This window comes from Lactuca virosa, chromosome 1, assembly GCF_052849685.1.
Source record: "Lactuca virosa cultivar CGN04683 chromosome 1, Lactuca_virosa_CGN04683_v6, whole genome shotgun sequence".
NCBI lineage: Eukaryota > Viridiplantae > Streptophyta > Magnoliopsida > Asterales > Asteraceae > Lactuca > Lactuca virosa.
The window spans coordinates 57,173,276-57,189,653 of record NC_136426.1 but is presented as its reverse complement, the minus strand read 5'-3'; positions in this window follow the sequence as shown (position 1 = coordinate 57,189,653).

Genomic DNA, 16,378 nt, shown 5'->3' with positions numbered 1-16,378 from the left:
AACGACTTGTCCATTAGATAAGGGATCATATATTCCTCCATTCTATATACCATATGGACTGAGACATGGATTATAATCATTCTCTCTGTCCATTTGTTGTTTCCCGATTTCCGATTTATGATGACTGACTGATTGAACAAATCAAATCAGTCCTGGCTTGGCCAAGCACTCACATGTGTCATCATTAAATCATCGAGGGGCCCACAGATATCGCTTTTATCCCGAAGGTAAAAGGAATGGATAAACTTCGACTCATATGGCTTGTTCTACTACTTGTTGAATCATACACAAAGGCACGTTTTATAACATCGAGTTACCAATGCGGTTTCGTGCAATCAATGTACAACCAACTCATTGTAACAACTCATATCTCTAGGTTTGAAGAATATAAGATATTATCGGTTCTGTGCTCTGGTGTTGGAACCGAAACTGTATGTTCGGTTCTGAGCTTTGGTGTTGGAACCGAAACTGGATGTTCGGTTCTGAGCTTTGGAATTGGAACCGAAACTGGATGTTCGGTTCTGAGCTTTGGAATAATAGGAGTTTGGACTAAAACTTTCCTTTCGGTTTGGCTCGTCATTTTTCTTGACGTTTGACTCTTTCTTGGAAGGAACGTAATTAGGGTTTTGAGACTGCCAAAATCGTTTCGCTCATTCAGATTCTTCATGTATCTCTGATTTCTTTGGCGTTTCTGTTCAGCCAACTGCTTTTGAGATTCATGAATATTGAAGCTTGATTTTGGCTTCTCTTTTTGAGTTTTGGTTGTCTTGGAAGATACATTGGATGCTTTATTTGGTTCTTCTGGTATCTCTTTTGTTCCACTCGTGCTTGGTTTATCAAAACTTGAGGGTTTGTTGATGGGTTCAGCAACGTATCTACCTCTTACACTCCACGAGGTTCGCTCCGATAAGCTAATGGTTTCGTCTGCATTATCAATAGGGGCTGACCAGAAATAATCGTCGCACCCTTCAGCATTGTCTGTGTCGACCAAGATTTTCAATTCTGCTGTTTGCTTTTTAGTGACCCCTGTAACAGCATATACCTGATTTGGCACAGTTTGAACTTTCTGATATACCATCGCTTTCTCTTTGAGTTTCTGCGGCTTGTCCTTTGACAGACGAGCATATTCAACCTAGTTCTCAGATATGAGGGGTTTTTCATTCTCGGTTTCGCTCTTCATAAATTCAGAGCAATCAACCACATCTTCCACCGAGATTTCACTTATCTCACTTTCCTCATCAAATTCATACGTGTTTTCTATATTCATTTTATGTTCTGAAATTAATTTGGTGTTAGACGAGTCAAATGATTGAATGGTCTCGGACTTAATTTTCAACCTATCATTTTCATCTAAAAGATTTTTGAGCATACACTTATGTTCCTTAGAGTCAATAAAGGTCTCTATCTTGTCTAGTATGATTGTATAAGTGATGGATTGTACCTTTTTGATCAGCCGATCACAGTCGTTGATCTTCTCACTCACGGGCTTGGCTGTAAAGCACTTGTCCTTAGTCAGGTTCGGCTCCTCACCGTCGATTGGTCTTCCAGCTGTAACCATCAAACATTTTCCAGCCGAACCAGTATCTCTCGCCACATAAGCTCTTCCATGTGTGGGTTTTCTCACTTCTTCATCCTCAGAATCGGTTGACCAGACTTCAACGCCACCGAACTCATCTTCATCCACATTTTCCTGCACAATCAAGGCATTCATAGAACTATTAGTTGCCTTCTTTTTCTTTATTTCTTCCAACTTTCGCATGTAATACGCCTCATCATCTTCACCGTCCCTTTTCTCAGCCATCTTCCTCAACATGCAATCTTTGGCAAAATGGTTCTTGCCATGACAGTAATTGCAGTTAAATGCAGAGTCTCCTGCAAGCTTGCTTTCCTTCTTGTCGTCATCGTTTTGAGAGGTATTCTTCGTTTCTTCTTTCACCTTCTCAGAACTGTAACTTCCTTGCCAGTTTCTGTTCTTATTGACAAGGAACTTCTTTCGTGCAAACTTCTTTGGGTTGGTGACCATCATTGCATATTCTTCGCCTGTAAGGTCACACTCAGACATATATGAATCCTCCTCTTCTTCTGCAACACTTTTGCCTTTTGAGACAAGGGCCAGCGATCCCACACCCGAAACTATCTTCGCCTCCTTGGTTACCACACTCTCATGGGATTTAAGTATACCCACCAGTTTCGCTAGCGAGTATGATTTAAATTGTTCGTGAGCTTTCACTGTTGAAACCACTGCCATCCATTATGGTCTTAAACCATTCATGAAGGTTACCTTTTCTTCGATCAATTTTCTTTCAATACCATGCTTGATCATCTTGCTAAGGAGATGATTGAAGCGATCGAAGGTTTGTATCAGTTTCTCTTCAGGTTTCTGTTCGACAACTCCAAATTCTGAGAGCAACAAGGTTTGGATTGAGTGTTCTAGATCCTCATCGGTTGAGTAGAGTTCTTTTAACCTATCCCAGATTTCTTTATCCGTCGTGCATAAACCAACTAACCGAAAAGTGTCAGATTGCAATGCGAATCTGATCATTCTCATGGCTTTCACATTACATAGCACCTTGTCCTTTTCATCCTGTGGCATCTTATCTACGTCCGCCACAAGCTGATTATATTCTTTTTGAGTCTTCACTGTCTTGTTCGTTCCAGAGTGAACAAACGGCCCAAGCGTGATAGCTTCCCAGATGAGATAACCATTATCTTCAGATCCAACTACGTAATCTTCAAAGTGATACGCCCACACTTCATAGTCTTGAGTGTAGAGAATGGGAACCCTTGTAGTGGATCCAATGTTGTTGGAGATGTTGATGGGATTAGATTGAGAATCGTCGTGAGACATGGTGAGCCTTTCCTTAGAACTGCTAGAATCAAACCTGTAAACTTGAGATTAGGGTTTTATTAAACATAAGAGTTACCTTCAACTAGAAGAAGACGACTTCTTTATATTCGATAAAAGCGGAAACCCTAAAGAATTCTTCAAATAGAAGGAATGTGTATTGATCACACAGTCTCCTACTCTGATACCAATTGTTAGAACAAAGTTCTAGTAGATCGATAGATTCTAAGCAGAAAAACAATAAATGACGTAATGAAGAACACAATAATGGTTTAACTGATATCGAATGATTAAGCTTTAACACCTCAAAAGAGCTCGATTAAGAACTTCGACTGTAGAGGTGTTTAGGGTTACAAAGCAATAATAAAAATAATCACGACTGTATCTAAGGCATACATGCATGCACTATTTATAGCTTAACCCTAATTTATAATCACGGATGGACAGGCCCAATCCGGATATACAAAACTAAGCCCATGACGCAACATAAAATACCCAAAAATATGTTATTATGGGATTAGTATGTTTATGATATGTTATTATGTGATCAGTATGTTCATGATATGTTATTATGGGATCAATGTGTTTATGATATGTTATTAGGTGATCAGTATGTTCATGATATGTTATTATGGGAACAATATGTTTATGACATGTTATTATGTGATAGTGGTAGGGGTGAAATAGTCCTCGGTTACCGGTTGAAAGATACCGAAGGGGAGGTCAGCTCCCGGATACCGGTTGAAAGATACCGAAGGGGAGGTTAGTTCCCGGTTACCGGTTGAAAGATACAGAAGGGGAGGTTAGTTCCCGGTTACCGGTTGAAAGATACCGAATTGGAGCCCATCTCCCAGTTCTGCCAGGCAGATACCGAGGGATGGGCATTACGTGGTATGTGGTATGATGGGGGAACTCACTAAGCTTCGTGCTTACGGTTTTCAGTTTTGGTTTCAGGTACTTCGTTTTCAAAGGAAAGGAGCCGGCTCGATCGCAGCGCATCACACAATGTTTTCCGCACATGAGATCTTTGGGAGTGTACTCTGATATTGTTTTATGATAACATGTTAATTAATGATACTTGGCTTTGTTATGGGATGATACTGTGGATATTTTTATACTTACGGTTTTATAATAACCTAATTAAAAATGAAATTTTTGGCCTTAAATTTTGGGATGTTACAAGTTGGTATCAGAGCCTTGGTTTGAGGGATTCGGGCACACTTTCAGGTGTACCTGGACTCAAACTAAGGACTCGGTATGAAAATTTTCAAAACAAAAACATTTTTGTCCACCAAAAGGAACCTGAAAAGAATTTGGAAAGAGAAATAACCTTGAAAAGAACAAAGTGTGTGATGCGTGCAATCGACCGAGCTCAAGTAAGTTTTCCCCAAGATACCCATAAATGTTATCTTATGATATGATTATGAGAACTGCATGCTAGAATAGGGCTAAGGATCTAGGAAGGATGCCTTATATGCCTACTATATGTGTACGATAATTGCATGCTAGATTAGGGCTGAGGATCTAGGAAGATGCCTGATATGCCTTTTGTATGTGCTTTTGAGCTGCATGTTAGTACTGATTAGTCAATTATATGATAGCCTGAATGGGATATGCAAGGTTCGGGTCGCTCAATGCCCGAATGTTGCTTGCTTTGTGCTATTAGGAGCCCTAGTTATCTTTAATTAACTAGTAAACGAATGTGTAATAGTATTCGTGAGCTAGCTAGGGATAGACGACTGAGACTTCTTATGCAGCTGATGGTGGAGAGTGGGTTGGAGAGTTACCCTAGGGCAAGCCTAGGATGATATTAGTGCAACGAGCAGTAGTAGTGGAAGGGACCTGGCGAAGTCAAGGCAATCCTTGAGGAAAGTACGGATAGATGTGGAAGGTAGTATGGGCCCGTACTACTGAAAACATAGGATCCGTACTCGAGTCAAGGAAGGATGATATGTACCCAGGGAACTTGTAGTGTGTGAGATCCCTCGAGTTATGATGAGTATTCAGATGATTGTTATGGTCTACTTCCGAGTATGGTGACGCTACGTGGTAGACCAGATAGCAGTTCTGGTATCGGCGAGGGATTAGGCTCGGACTCTGGAGCCGGGCAGCTTGATGGACAGATGAGGAAGTTTATTCCATCTGGGATTACGCGCAGTATCACTGACCAAACTCCTATGACCTTCAGTATGGTCAGGGAGGGCATTTTGGAGATTTCTGGTGAGAGGCGGAGTTCACTCCGTACTGAGATAGCAGCCATGATATGGACGCTTACGTTGATGACTTGTGAGGTTAGAGATGGAGAAGCTCCAGATTATCATGGGGCGTGAGACCCCATTGCCCGCAGCAAATGTTGGCGGATGTCGCCAATATTTTTGTATCCACCGGAGTCCCGAAGAGGACAAGGTTCCACCTGCTTTATGCCTCTTGAAAGATAGGGCACGTGATTGATGGAAAGAGGTTGGCAGTGATTTGGGTGATGATGTGGTTGATGTTAAGCCATGGGGTGAATTTTCGACCAGATTCCAGGCAGAGTTTGCCCAGGCGATTGAGGCGCCGCAGTTGGTGCGAAAGTTATTAGATCTCCGCCAGGCTTCTGAGGCTGTGGCAGAGATCACTGCCAAGTCTTGGGGGAGAGCTTAGTTGGTACTGTAGTGTGCAACAAATGAGGAAATGAAGAAGGTAAGGTATCGTGACATACTGCAAAATTGTAGTAGGGAGATCGTGAGTATCTCGGGTTGTGAGACTCTAAATGATATGACTTCTAGAGGCGAGCATGGGATGTCGAATTGGAGCACATTGGGAAGAGGGAACCAGATTAGTTGCATATATTGGAGGGTCTCCGGAAGAGACCCAAGATTTCAGATCATCTTTTGAGTGGCCAGCAAGGCCAAATTCAGCGCAACACTTGCGGGAAACTACACGATGGAGTTTTTTGCTCCAAGGGCTTGGGTAAGGGTACAGTTGGATTGTTTCCCTGTTTGTGTTAGGGTTACATTATCAAGAGATGTAATATGCCAATTGCATACCAAGAAATTATTAGTGGGTAGCGGAAGGTCATTTCCCTAATTGTGGATTCGGGAAGTTTTCAGCGGGTTCTTAGAAGTTGCGTGATCTTTTGGATTGACTAGTATTGGGACACTAGCAAGGGTAAGTGTGGGTTTCAAAAGATTGGTCATGGGATAGTAAGAAGGATTGATAATCCTTCCAGTATTGTGTGTTGTAAGATGTTAGTTGAATCAAAGTGGGGGAGAATCGTCCAGAGATTCAGAAGCAGGAGCAGTTTTGAAACTGGGATAAGTTTCACATCCTTGTCAGGAAGGAAGACAGCCCAAGCGGCTGTATGGGTTGAGGATTGTGAGTTGGGAGCTCGGGACACGTTCCAACGTTTGGATCATGCTTTTCCTTGGCATCAGACAACAGGTTTCAGGAACCAGGTTAGAGCTCCAGTTAGGACTCAAGTTCAGTTGAGTGTAAGGTCGAGTGCGGGTTCGACCCTGTATGGGAAGTGTTGTAAGACTGCGGGGATAGCCGTAGCATTCACTAGCGATCAGGTAGTATGGAAAGTGTTGTAAGACTCCGGGGGTAGCCATAGCATTCACTAGCGATCTGACAGATGGTGTGAGGAGTGTTGTAAGTCTGCGGGTGTAGCCGTAGCATTCACTAGGTTGGTAGATAGCATGATCACGTTGTTAGGACGCGGAAGGGACAATAGTACCCACTAGTTCGGGTGTAGCAATGAGGGCGTGGCACATCCATGGATTGGTTTATGGACTTCCCCATAGGGATTAGACCTGGTTGAGCCAGTGATAAGATTGTAGGAACGCCACTACGGTGATGAGATCAGGGAAGCAATGGACCGTATGAGGTCATTTGTGATATAAGGTTACCATTGGTCTGGTATCAATCGCTTTTAGACTTGGATTTTGGTGACAACAGGATTCGACGCATGGACCCGACCAGTTGGATCGGGAGGTTGTTAAAGCCATAGTGGTAGGATAACTAATGGCAACCATTGACAGACAAGGATCTCGTTCAGAAGTTGCGTGGCGCGACTGCGTGTGGGTATTTTGACTCCGCAATCGGGTCGGGGCCCAATATTTCAGATAATTAGCGAGCGAACTGAGACCAGGTAGGTCTCGGTAGATTTTGGTAAGCAGCCATGTGGCAACGTACAGCTTCAGCCAGTTCAGTGTTCGTGCAGTTTCAGCGTTTGTGCAGTGTTAGTATTCATGTTTTACGTTGCAAGTACGGACGAAATAGCTGGCTGATTGGGAAGTGACAAGTCACTCACAACGGGAATTAGCTGAGCATTGGCCATGTATAAGTGATCTGCAGGGATAATTAGGTCTGTGAAATTGTTTTGTAGTGCGAATCTCGAGCTAGCAGAAGTTGAGTAGTCAGTTGAGGGATAAACAGACTAGATTCAACGATAATGATTCAGTATGAGTGGTATGTTAGGGATTCAGACCATCCTGAGAAAACAGATTTCAGACCAAGTAGATGTTATCTTGTTGCGAGGAATTCGTTTATCTGCGGATTTTAGGGCTTTACGAACATTGGTCACGGCTACCCTGGGAAGGCTAGAGTGTGTCCAGGCTGGTGACCATGTTACAAGTGTGGTTGGGCGTGTAAGGAATGGTAAGGAATGATTTCGAGGACAAAATCTAATTTAAGTGGGGGAGAGTTGTAACACCCCATTTATTAAATAAATAAATAAATACATTGATGAGTGTATAGTAACCCTAAAATCAATATTTATATAGCAAGGTGTTGGTTTTGGTATGCCAAATGCCATAAGTTGGATATTTCGGGAGTTAAAGTATAAATTCGAGATTTATTTTGTAAAGATTTTAGAAGACAGGGGGGGTATTTGGTAAGTATTAGACCTAATATGAAAGGATTTATGATAGCGGGGGCTAAAGAGTAAATTATGGACCTCATTTGACAATAATTGTGGAGGGAGGGGCTACTTAGTAAAATATGAGACTTAGTTTGTAAAGGATTTCAGAAGATGGGGTTGAATTTGTAAATTAAGGACTAAGTTTGAAAGAAAATGAAGAAGGAGAGGCCATATCCGTCATTATGGGCTGAAGTTGTATGAAACGGGTATATAAACTCGTCACCTCCTAACCCTAACCCTAATGTTGGAAAGCAGCCGTCACCACCTCTCATGTGCATCTCAGCCGCCATGTGTGAGCATTCCCAGCCGTCGTCGCCACTTGTTTGCGTTTCTCCGACTGCTCACGTCCCCGAACGACCGCCGCTACCAGCCGACTCTCCTGCCATCACGGTGGAACGCTGTTCAGCTCCTTCGATGCTTCGTTGCCGACGATAGTGAGGGCCTAGCGGACGTTCTTCAAGCCACTGATGTCGCTCGAAGTCTCAACCTCATCCCCGATCATTGGTGCTACGTTTCAGTCCACGATTCCATTGTCGTCGCTGTTCAGTAGAGATGGGCACAAAAACCGGATTGGGCTCTAGGATCCGATCCGATCCGAAAACCGGATTTGGTCAAAACCGGTTTTGACCGAACCGAATCGGATTAAACCGGCCACCGGATCGAAACCGGATTGAGTATTCGGACAGCATTTCGGATTGACCCTCGGATTGAGAACCGGATCCGAAACCGGATTGAAACCGGTTTTTTTTTTACCGTTGAAATTTCAGAAATTTGAATTTTTTTTTTATAGCCGTTGGAAAGGGGAAAAACGGCTAGTTTGACTTTTCTTGACTTTTTTGCCCTTCCAAACACATATAAATACAACCTATTTGCTCCATTTACATTTTACACATATTTCTACTACTTTCTACTTCTACTTTATACTTTTATTTTCATAATCTTCCAAGAAATGAGCTCCCGAAATTCTACCGCGGCTCAAGAGTCGGATGCAACGGTGGTTAAAATCTTACCAACCACTCGGAGTAAAGATGTTTGGGAACATTACGATTTGTGTTTGTTGTCGAACGGGAAAGAAAAAGCAAGGTGCAAGCAATGCGGGATGTTTTTGGGAAAAGATGGCAATAGTACGTTGAGGAGTCATACAACAAAAACGTGTCCGGTTGTAAAAGGTCAAGGCGATCCGGATCAACCAAATATTACTCCCGACGGTTCGATCTTTATTTACAACAATGATGACATTCGTGAAAGCTTTTGCAAGTTCGTCATTCAAGAGAGCTTGCCTTTCAGCCACTTCGACAACCCACGATTAACAAGGATTTTGCGGGAAAAAATGCAACCACAATACCGGCAAGTAAGTCGCACTTCTCTTAGACGTGATGCTTTAAAGTATTGGGATATAGCCAAAAAAGATATGCAATTGGGATTTTTAAATATAAAAACCGGTGTTTCTTTAACGTGTGATGTTTGGTCCTCCACCGGTACTTGTCCCAAAAGCTATCTTGCCGTCACGGCACATTGGATAGATCCCACTACTTGGGTAATGAACAAACGAGTTATTGCTTTTGAACTTTTTGCGCATCCTCACACGGGGGCACGATTATTTGCAATTTTAGTAAGCGTTATAGAGACTTATAATTTACGCGACAAAATCTTCTCTATTTCGTTTGACAATGCAAGTAATAATACCGTCGCGGCAAAAAGATTAATTGCAAAATATAAACCTATTTTGGATGGCTCGTTTTTTCATACTAGATGTGTTTGTCACATTATTAATCTTGCGGTACAAGATGGTTTAAAAATGATAGATTCGACGATTGAAAAATTCAAAACTGTGTTAACTAGAGTTTTTGGAAAAAATAAAGCTACAATGGAAAAATATCGAAAGTTTGCCATTTCCATAAACGTAACTCCATATAGTCCTCATTGGGATGTTGACACTAGATGGAGTTCAACATGTATGATGTTTGAAAGTTTGACACGTCAAAGAATCGCTTTACAATTATTTTACGACTTTTAATAATACTTTTAATAATACTTTTACTAATTTGTTTGACATTTACGCTACAAAGTATGGCGATATGTCAAACACTTTTGCAAGTGTAACCAACTCTACTAGTGGTGCATCGGGTAGTGGTGGGGGTCGAACGGATTTTCATATCGACCTCTATAACTACCTTTTGGAGGAACAAAACAAAAGAACACGCACATTAACCCCTAGTAGCGAACTTGGAATTTATATGGGGTCAAATTTTTTAAAATTCGTGAGTGCACCACAATTTAAAAATTTGGATCTTTTGGCTTGGTGGAGAGAAAAGGAAGCACAATTTCCTATTCTCTCCGTCATGGCCCGCGATTTACTAACCGTCCAAGCTTCCACGGTAGCTTCGGAATCCGCTTTTTCTTTTAGTGGTAGAGTTTTATCAAAGTTGAGGATGAATCTTACCCCGGTTGCGGTAGAGGTTTGCGTTTGCTTGAAGGATTACTTGGATTCGGTGGAACGTATACAACACTTGGCATCACTAGAAGGCCCACTACCACAAAATGTTGAACCGGAGATCATGGATGAAGAATATGCACAAGGCTTATCAACACCTCCGGAAGACGAAGACGATGACGATGAAGACGAAGACGAAGATGAAGAATATGGTATTGATGACACCCCTACTTATTTGCGTGGCGGTTAAAGAATATTTTAGTGAAGGCGACACGAAGTGGAAGACCACAAAAACTATTTCTATTTGGCTAAATGTTATAACGCCACTTTATTATTATTATTATTAGTTAACTAGTTTAAAAACTCTTTCTAATTCGACGTTTGATGTATGTTTTAACTATTTTAATGAACCTATGTTGCATTTTGTGTTATATATGAGGTCCAAAAAATGTTTTTTTTAAAAAAAAAAAAAAAAAAAAAAAACCAAATTCGGATCGGATTTCGGATCGGATTGTAACCGGATCGGATTAAACCGATTCGGATTGGGGCCTCGGAAAACCGGTCAAATCCGGTTTGAAACCGGTTCGGATTATTGGCTTATTCGGATCGGCTATGACGTCATCAAACCGGATCGGATCCGGATCCGGATCGGATCGGATCGGGTCTTTGTGCATCTCTACTGTTCAGAAGGTCGTCCTTTCACCGTCCCTTTCTCCGACGGTCTGGTGCTGCCACCCAAGTGACCGAGGTGGGTACATGACTTGCGACTGGGATTGGAATCGTGTGCTTTCTACTCGCGTGGGTTGAAGTTGTTTGATTGGGAACCAAAAAAGGAAAACCGCCACCACCGTGAGGTGGTGGCTGTCATCGAGACTCAGCTGCTGCCGCCGCCATGAGCCACCAGGTGGGTGGTCGGACCTCTTGAGCAAATTAGAATTGTGTGTGTAATTGTAAATGGTATTTCATGGCCGGAAAACAGATAAGATTCCCACCATGGCCGCCAACCATGGTGGCTGCCACCATCTACCACCACCGGCCACCACAAGGGTGGTTGTGTGTTTATGTGTTTGGCATTAGTGTGTGTGTTTATGTTGAAGATTAGCATGGTAAATTGTAACAAAAAAATAGAATAATGGAAAGAAAACTCAAAACCACCATCGTGAGGTGGTGGTTGCCGCCACATGCCGCCGTGTCGGGTGGTGGTGTATTTAGTTTGTGTTGGGTTTGTTTTTGGGATGCTTGGACAGAATGGGCCCAATGAAGCCCTAATGGACCTTAAAGCCCAAACATGTGACTAATGGGCCTAGTGAAACCTTAATGGGCCTTATGAGACCTTGGTGGGCCTGATGAACCCTAATTGATCAAAAGACCTAGCTATTGGGTCTATTGGCCTATGATTGGGTAGGAAACCCTAATTAGGGTTTAGAAAACCCTAATATTGGATTTATAGGCCTTGGACTTATCGGGACCGACATTTGGGCCATTGGAATGGAATTGTAAATTACACCCAAACACACCATATGACTTATCTAGTAGAGTAATGGACTTAATGGATTAAGTCCTTAATGGGTTAAGTGAGAAACACTTAACCCTAATTGTCATTTTATGTGAAACCCTAATTTCTCTTGGGCTTTGTGTCGGGCCTTTCTATTGGGCTTTGGTGATTGGGCTAATTATGGGCCATCCAAGAACAATCAAATGGAATAGAATAATTAGTTGGGCTTTAGGATAAGGCCCATATGAAGGTTTGGGGCCCAATTTGGAAAATCGGGCCATAGATGGGCCATAGTTTGGGCCTTAATGATTATATGATATTGGGCCATTAGAAATGCCAAATGTTTGGAGTGGACTAAAAGGTTGGGCCTTAGAGCAAGACCATGAACAGGGGTGGGCCCAATTTCGAAAATTGGGCCATATGTTGGGCTTTGATACATAGTTTGACTTTTGGGCCTTTGGATTGGGCCTTGGGCTTGAATCAAGCCAAGATGGGGTAATGTAGCCTGTTACTCCAAGAACTTAAGGTTATGTGTTGGGACCCAAATATTAATTGGGTGATGTTTTGATATTGACAGTTTGGAAATATGTCATCCAGCAGCTGAGATTGTGTCTACGGGACTTCAGCAGTGTGAGGTGAGTTACCTTCCAGTAGGGGTGGGTCTAAGGCACCAATGCCGGTCCACCAGTAGGTGAATATGTTTGAGATGATTGTCTTTGTGATAATTATCTCGTTTGCCATTATCTGTTATGCTTTATGTGCTAGGATGCTATGAGATATGTGTTAGTAGTAGTAGGGGTGATGTAGTCCCCATTTACCGGTTGAAAGATACCGAAGGGGTGGACAGTACCCATGCATTCCTAGCAGTATGATCATGATATGTTATTATGTGATAGTGGTAGGGGTGAAATAGTCCCCAATTACCGGTTGAAAGATACCGAAGACAGTTACCGGTTGAAAGAAACCGAAGGGGTAGATAGAACCCTTTCCTGCCTAGCAGTATGTTTATAATATGTTATTATGTGATCAATATGTTTATGATATGTTATTATGTGATCAATATGTTTATGATATGTTATTATGGGATCAGTACGTTTCTAATATGTTATTATGTGATCAGTATGTTCATGATATGTTATTATGGGATCAGTGTGTTTATGATATGTTATTATGTGATCAGTATGTTCATAATATGTTATTATGGGAACAGTATGTTTATGACTTGTTATTATGTGATAGTGGTAGGGGTGAAATAGTCCTCGGTTACCGGTTGAAAGATACCGAAGGGGAGGTCAGCTCCCGGATACCGGTTGAAAGATACCAAAGGGGAGGTTAGTTCCCGGTTACCGGTTGAAAGATACCGAAGGGGAGGTTAGTTCCCAGTTACCGGTTGAAAGATACCGAAGGGGAGCCCAACTCCCAGTTATGCCAGGCAGATACCGGTTGAAAGATACCGAGGGATGGGCATTACGTGGTATGTGGTATGATGGGGGAACTCACTAAGCTTCGTGCTTACAGTTTTCAGTTTTGGTTTCAGGTACTTCGTTTTCAAAGGAAAGGAGCCGGCTCGATCGCAGCGCATCACACTATGTTTTCCGCACATGAGATTGTTTTAGGATAACATGTTAATTATTGATACTTGGCTTTGTTATGGGATGATACTGTGGATGTTTTTATACTTACGGTTTTATAATAACCTAATTAAAAATGAATTTTTTGGCCTTAAATTTTGGGATGTTACAGTTTTCAAAGAAGGTGTGACCTTTTGAAGCTTTTCGCGACGTTAGATCAGAGAGAGGACGAGTTTAGACCGTGTGAGGCTGTGACTATTTTTGCTCGGGGTCCCATGGATGGCACCACTTGATGTAACCCGGAAATCGTCACGAGGCTGATTGAGTTGAGATCTTGGATGTGTGCTTCGTTGCCACTAGCAAGCCCCGATTTGATTCATGTTACACTCACAAACGAGATCGTTAGAGTCGCCCCAGGACTTGCGTCCCGGGAGCAGCCTCCGACAGTCAAGTTAGTATCGATACGAAACGACGTCGGATCCTTCGAGTGGAAGGAACCCGATTGTATGTAGAGAGAGAGAGAGAGTTGGAACTTACTTATTATGTGTTGAGATGTCCATTTATACATAGTTGGATATGTATTTTCTTGGAGAAGAAGCTCAACAACTAGCCATGAGTTAGCCACGAGAAGGTTGAGGTGACGGGTGTACTTTGTGCTTTGGGAAGGAGGAAACCAAAAATGTCCGAACCATAGGAAAAATGGCCGTACCATAGGAAATAGTTGAACCGTCCGGAAATGACCGAATCGTTAAGAAATGGCCGAACCATCCGAAAATGGCCGAACCGTCCAAAAATGACCAAACTGTCATGAAATAGCCGAACCAACCGAAAATAGCCGAACCGTCTGGGAATGGCCGAATCGTTAAGAAATGGTCGAACCATCCGAAAATGACCAAACCGTAAGGAAATAGCCGAATCGTTCGGAAATGACCGAACTGTCGAGAAATGGCTGAACCATTTCTAAAAGGTCGATGAGATATACATATCAACATTGAACAAGAGGGAACTGGACCATTGTTGACTCGTTCATCGACTATTGGTTCGTTGACCACCGGTACTCCACCCCTAGCGTTAGCTAGTCTTTGGATTTGGAGTTCTATAAACTCACACCTTTATTGATCTAGCATGTTATGCATCATCCGTCAAACTTCATCCATCGAGAGCTGAGCAGCTCCTGCTCCGACGTTCTGAGATGTTGGACCTCCTTTGTTATTGATGACTCTACTGCTCCTCGTGATCGTCATGTCGTTCTATACATCGAAGTAGGAGTTCGATGTATTGAGACGAGAATATAGAAAGGGATAGTTTAGATGCATAATTCTCCTTGTCATTCTGAAACGTTATATGCCTGTTCTAATACTGTAGTTACACGTTTAGAAGCCTGAACACATAAAATTTACTAATTCTAGTGTAACACCGTAAATTTTCAAAAAAAAATTTCATTTTAAAATCACATAATTCTCATTAACACATTTCACAAAAATCCCAAAGTATCAAATTATCAAAACACATCCATTATAAAAATCCAGGATCCTCAAACATAACTCCATCTCGTGTGTACAATCAAGCCGCCGCCTTCCCGCGATTCTGAAAAGTACCTGAAACACATATCACATAACACGGTAAGCACAAAGTGTTGGATTAGTGTCTAAGCCCATAACTATAATTGGTATGTACTTGACCCGACTTAGCATGGTCCATTTGGGTTGCACTTCACCGGAACAATTTATATGGATAGTCTTTTGAGAATAGTATGTTTATGATTTATATTAATCCATTATAAGTTCTAATATGTTAATATGGAATCATATTATTTAATTAGTATTGATCAAGAATTAATTTAGAATTAATCTAGTGATCAAAAAGGAACTAATTAAATATGGACTCTTATATATATCGAATGGGCCAAGTTCATTTAGTTTGGGTAAGCTTTCGTGGATAGTCCATGGAGTGTTTAACCCATGGATCCTATGGAAATGAAAGGTCATGGGTATTAGGGTTTACATGAATGTAACCCTAATCCTCCATACTATATAAAGAGGTACTTGGCACTTGAAATTGGCACTAGTGTGTGAGAACAAAGGGTGGGCCGATTTCTAGAAATGCTAGCTATTCTCTCAAGTTTTCCAAGGTGTTTTTGGTGATTTGTGATTCCACTTGAGGCTTCCACACTATTGGGGCTAAGCTCTTAAAGTTCAAGACTTCAAGCTACATCAAAAGGCATGTCATCTAACTAGGCTTTAGTAGTATAGTTGCTTCATATCATGCTAGTTAGGATGAAACCTTGGAATATTGAATATTTTCATGTATAATAGAGAAAACATAGATCCAAGGTTTATAGGGTTGCATGTACACCATAGGAGTGTTAGAATGCTCAAAGACCTTCAATGGTATCAGAGCCTAGGCTTGTTTTCTTTTATACTTGATGCAAATTGCTGAAAATCAAAGTTTGTATGTTGCCTGGTCAGCTGACTCGCCGAGTCCATTAAGGGACTCGACGGTCCATGCCTAAATTCATCCAACTCGTCGAGTTGGTTTATGCACTCGACGAGTTGGACCCCCTGACATCATATCTTCGAGTTTTAAGGCTGGAATTGGTTTAGAATCATTACCTTAAACTGTTTTGGACTTATAAAACCTGTTTTTGATGTGGTAATGATTATGGTAAACCAATTTCAAAGTTGTTATCAAAATTTCAAGCTTTATGTGTGTTTATGTAATTCTTGAAATTGTTGATATGATTGTTCATACACTTATGAGTTTTGGTAGATCATAGGAATTATTTGCAAAATTGTTTGTTAGTTAATTCTTGATCTAAATGTGTTTTAATGGAGTCCATAATTTGTCCTCAAGTTATGGATTACCAAAAGTCATTTCTTTTAAAGATCCATTAAAATGCATAGGTTACATAATTGAAGATTCTTTTTGTTTTATGAACTCCATAACTTGTCCTCAAGTTATGGTTGTTCAAGAGTCTCTTCATTAAAGTTTTTAAAACCTTAATTAAACTCATAAGTTATGAAAATCCAAAAGTTTTTGAATAGTTTCAAAACTTGCCCTCAAGTTTTGGAATTTGTAAAGTCTCACACACACTTTAATTCCAAACCCTAGAGTTTTAAAAGTTAAAATT